Source organism: Pinus tabuliformis, chromosome 1_1 (assembly GCF_031772625.1).
Source record: "Pinus tabuliformis cultivar Carrire ecotype Pingquan chromosome 1_1, CPIR1, whole genome shotgun sequence".
Lineage (NCBI taxonomy): Eukaryota > Viridiplantae > Streptophyta > Pinopsida > Pinales > Pinaceae > Pinus > Pinus tabuliformis.
Window position 1 is genome coordinate 109,518,603 of NC_142297.1, and position 5,747 is coordinate 109,524,349.

Consider the following 5,747-nt stretch of genomic DNA (forward strand, 5'->3'; position numbering starts at 1 on the left):
AATGCCCTCCCAAACTTAGAATTTAGTTCCATGGAGGAAGGGATAAGGGATTGATGTTCCTTAACTCCCTTCCTCATCCAAATACGAGCTCAAAGGAGTAGATAGCCTTGAGACACTTCTAGACGCATCCAATGGATAAGGAATCTTTCAAACCCTCATGGACATTTGCTCAAATTCGCCTAGTGCAGGCCAAAGAGGGACCAAGTGTGCTGCATAACACCCTATCAGTGTATGGTCTGCATTGCAGTGTACCCTAATGAAGGCCTGCCTACGCTGATCTTCTTAGAGGCAGTTTCTGGATGATTTCAGTCATGAAAATTCTTGGGAATCTAAGCATTCTAATGGTTGACTTCTTTAGGGAATGTAACAATTAAATTATGGTTTGATGGGCCTTAATAGCATTGATCTGTAGGTTGGGGTTGATGTGCCCAAATGGATCTGTAACAGTTTCCCCCTAAAGCATGAAGTCGTAAATATGTATGTCAACTGAAATGCTTTATCATGTGGAAAGGAGGTTTCAAAGCAAAAGGTGACCTACATCAATTACAATACATATATCATGATAATTTAATTTTTTTCATGAACTTGCTAAGGGAAGGCATACCCATGCTCAGCTTGTAAACTTTCATTACATGTACAAATATAGTCATCTATAGATATAAACCCATGAATGGATGACCATGAATGGAAGGCTATTGTACATTTGATTTAGTACTCCTGAAGACATTGCAGCCCAGATGGATGAAACTAGATCCGGGGTCTTCAATTTCATTCAATCTTTCGCTCAAGTACAATTCTAACCATGTGAATAGATGATCTAAATTCGAACATGGAAAGACATCGTCTGATTACCAGCCAATGATGTAAGTCGTCAACAGATGCGAGAGGAATCAGTGATAATGATAATGACCCTCAAGGTACTACAATACATTTCGCATGGTGCGAATAAATGATTTGATGTCAAACATCATATAGTCTTTCGGTCGAAGGCCAGTGATGTCAACCTCTCGCCGGAAGCGAGAAACTTGCCATTGATGTATGCAAGCCTCAAGGTATTGAAGGGGAGTTTCTAAGTCAACTTATTGGATGATGTGCTGATGTCGACAAGAAGCTAGTCATCGCTGGAGGGCCTTCATGTATCCCACATCAACGGCACGAAACGAGGTAAATGATTTTGGAGATGAAAAATCGACTGACGACACAAGGTTTAGGAATGGAGGTCATGAAAATGAAGGTTTACAATATTGCAAAGGATGAAGTTTGAACTGAATGACTTCTCTTGAACATGTTGGCGACAGTAAGATGAATTGGTAGCATTGACCCACAACAAAGTAATGGATGGTATGATAGACCAACGATGTGATAACCATCAAGCTAAATGACCCAACCCACATAGTCACGGTGATGAGGTGAAAGTGTCATGTTCAAGAGAGACTTGCTTCCATAAAATGTTTTCAGCTTTTTCAAATTTTCCCCAGTCATTGATGACTAGTACCTCTTTATTTTTATCAAGCTTGAGGAGGATAACATATGATTATTGTATAATTTCACCCTTCGGGCGAATCCATCGCTATTTGATGCTTTAACAAGTCTAGCGAAGGTGAAACTCGATCTTGTCTAGATGGACAAGTTTATTGCTAATTGATGTTTTTAACGAGTTTAACGACAAAGATAACTCGGTCCTTTTCATGTTTAGGGAGTTTGAAAAGGGACGAAAAGGAAACTCCACAAGTTATTTTTCGTAATTTAATCTCTCAAGTCTGAAAAATCGTAAAATAATACAAGAGAGATATCGTTTCCTATCTTTTAACGAGCTAGAAAAGACAAGCACTCGACAATCTTTTCATGTTTAGAGAGTCTGAAAAGAGCTTAAAGAGGACTCCAAGGGGGTTCCTTTTTCATTTTTAACAAATCTCGAAAAAGAGATAAAAGTTTTCTTTGTGGTCAAAGATGTTCAATTTACATTTGAGCACGTGAAATTCTACATTTCAGTTGTTAAACCTGCTCAAAACACCATCAAAATAGATTAAAAATACATGTTTCATGGATAAAATGAATAAAAACTAATGTTTACTCGAACATAAAAACAAGTTTTACCATTCATTTTTACCATTTCACATTTACCCTTTGATTTTGGTGCTCTAGAGCAGTTTTTACCTTGAAGTTCACTAGCTGATTACGGAGGATTCAATGGACCATTCCTCATTCCGTCTGGACCAGGTAGGAGCTATCTCTGTTCTCTTTCATTTCATTCCATTTATTTTCAGTTTCAAGCAAAACTTTTGAGTTTTTGAGGCCCCTAGGTTTTCAATTTTTAACTCTGGAATCAGCACACCCTTTCAATATCGAAAGGTGCAATGCATTGCACACACCTAGAAGGCTGCATGCATTGCAGCACATTGTCTCTAAGGCAGGGGTGCGCTGGGCGCAAAACCCAAGTTTACACAGTTATTTTCTCCCAAATTTTCCACTGTTTTTTGCAAAAAATAGATCCTAATTTCTCTAATGGTTGCATTACAGACATTCATCGGATCAAAATGGTGATTATATGGATAGAACGAGAGCACAAAGAACAAGATATGATTTCCCTAAATAATCAGGGTACAGTTGAGGCCCTAAGGAATTGCAGGTTACTCAAGTATTTCCGATTATCTAGCATGCAGCAGCAGATTGAGATTTTACAATTCCTTTTTTGTTCATGGGATCCTACTGACCAGGCCTTTCATATTAGGGACAAAGTGATCGCATTTACCATCGACGACATCTACTTTCTGACTGGACTGTCGAGGCGGGGTGCCCCCATCTCACTATCAGGATTTGCCAGAGGAGGTGAATCAGTGAGAGACTATATATGATAGTTCTTTCGGGAAGGTGCTCAACCTAGCAGAGACAGAAATATTAACATCAGGGATGTTAGTGATTTACCATTGAGGATGATCCTCTTCACCCTCGCCAAACTAGCTGGCAGTGCGACACTACACTTGGCAAACAGATCATACATGCAGTATGCTTTAGACTGTTTAGAGCCAAAAGTGTTCAACTAGTGTGAGGTAGTTCTTTCATCTGCGAAAGAACAACTGACCAAGGTGAAAAGTGGAAAGACAAAGAATTTTGGCTATGGGTCAATCGTGATTTCTTTCGCCTTGGAGATAATTCCACTTATGCAGCCACAACTTGTTTCACTAGGTGTATCTAGACCTAAAGATCCACAGATGCAGAGATGGGTAGTGTAGAATTTTCATTGTAGATCACCTGATATATGCAATGTCCTAAAGCATAATATTAGATATACTTCTACCATAAACTTTGCAGAAGCTTAAACAGATATGAGCATCATCAAGCATGAATAGATATAACTGAGAATGAGAAGTAATCAACCATAACACATAAGATATATCACTAGGGAAAGCACCAGCCTAAAACCCCAACTCTGTATTATCATACAAGTGGAAATCTTGTTCAAGTTACAAAAAGAATCAGCTCTCAAGCTATCCTGCTCTCTCTGTAATCAAACAATACAGCTCATAGACTCAATAGACATAGAATATATCTTCCTCAAGCTCTCCAAGCCTCCTATTTCCTTGCACAGTTTTGATTAGGGTCCAATGATATCACATGTGTGAATTGGCCTCATTACACTCACTATAACCTCAGGTCCAACTGCACAATCCTCAAGGAATAATATTCCTTCTGCATGCAAGGAATATTCGCCAAGGAATATCCTAGCAACTGATAATACACTGCCCCTCCATCTGATCTCAGCCGGGTCTCTGACTGAACTGACATGCATGAGTTATCCATGAGTGAATACTCAGTTATCTGAAATACAGTAGTTACATGCATGCAAGCATTAACTAAACTCAACTCTCATTAATCTAACAAACTGTTAAATTAATATAACTAGACTTGACTAAGTTAAACTAAGTCAACTGATTACAACTTACTCTTATCTCTTTAACTGATGGATAAATCCCACAATCAAAGGAGAAACTGTTGCATGTCCTCACATAGACTTCAAGTTTGATTTTCCTTAACTAATTAACTCAAGATGAATTAATTAATTAATTTTCAAACTGCTGTTAATATCAAATTCGAATTTTACTTCCTATGTTTAGTCCAGGGACTGACTAAAATAAGAAGGGATCCCGGAATTCTATTTTTAAAAAAGCTATTTTTAGCACTTTCACTTTTCACCCATTGTTGCTAAGATCTCCAATGGTTGAACTGCTATTTATAGCCAGGCTATTTATAGCAGTGCTATTTTTAGCATTTTCTATTTTTAGCATTTCTTGTTGCACACTTTTCAACACTCCCTCTCAACAAGAAAGGGATTATCAGCAACCCCGATCCTGTCTCTGTGGAACTCGAACTTGCATTTTGACAATGCCTTAGTCAAAATATCTGCATCCTGCTCCTCAGTCGAAACATACTGCAACATCATGATCCTCTTGACCACATAGTCCCATAGATGATGGTAACATATATCTATATGCTTGGACCTGTCATGAAACACTGGACTCTCAGAGAGTTTTTTGCAACTTTGATTATCATAGTATATCACTATAGGATCCATCATCTAACCAAACAATCCCACTAGAATCTTCCGCATCCAAATGGCCTCGCATGTTGCCTAACTGGCAGCCATGTATTCAACCTTTGCTGAGCTAAGTGCAACTGATATATGTTTCCTGCTATAACAAGAAACTGCAGCTGAACCAAGGTTGAAGATTCCTCCAGAAGTGCTCTTCTGGTCTGATGGACTACCTGCCCAATCCGCATCCGTGAAGCCTTGCATCTTCACTCCCTCTGTCCTTCGGTACCATAATCCGTATTGTGTAGTGCCTCTGAGATATCTTAGCACATGCTTCATTGCCTTCCAAAATAGCTTGGTAGGCTGAACCATAGCTTGACTCAGCTGGTTCACCGCAAAGCATAAGTCAGGTCGTGTGTTCACCAAATACATAAGTGAACCCACCAGCTGCCGATAAATAGTAGCAGCTACTACCTCACCTGAAGTAGCATCCTCCTTCCTCCAATTCCCAGCTAGAGGAGTCTGCAAGGGTTTGCACTTCTCCATGTGAAAGCACCTGAGTATCTCATTAGCATTCTTTCCTTGAGGCACAAATACCTCCACATCTTTCTGCCACACTTCCATGCCTAGAAAGTAGTGCATGAGGCCCATGTCCTTCATCTCGAACTCTCTTGCAAGGTCTTCCTTGCAAGACTGTATCAGTTGGTCATCATCTATCAAAATCAGATCATTTACATAAAGTACAATAATCAATGGCTTACCATCTACCATGATGTGGGATAGGTTCGCATCTACTTCACTCTTGGTGAAGCCCAAATTGGTGAAATAGTTGTCGATCCTGATATACCAAGCATAGGGTGCTTGCTTTAGCCCATACAATGCTTGCTTGAGTCGGCAGACATGCGACTGACGATCCAAGGTCTCAAATCATTTGGGCTGCTCAATGTATACCTCATCCTCAATCTTCCCATTGAGGAATGCCATCTTCACATCCATATGATGGATCTTCCAACCCATCTGAGTTGATAGAGCTAGCATCGATCTGATAGATGAATACCTTGCTACAGGATCAAAGGTATCATCGTAGTCAATCCCCTCAACCTGTGAGAAACCTTGGGCAACAAACCTTGCCTTTTGTTTCTCAACACTTCCATCAGCTGTCAGCTTTACCTTGTAAAGTCATCGGGAACTAACCACTGATTTTTCCCCAGGTCTA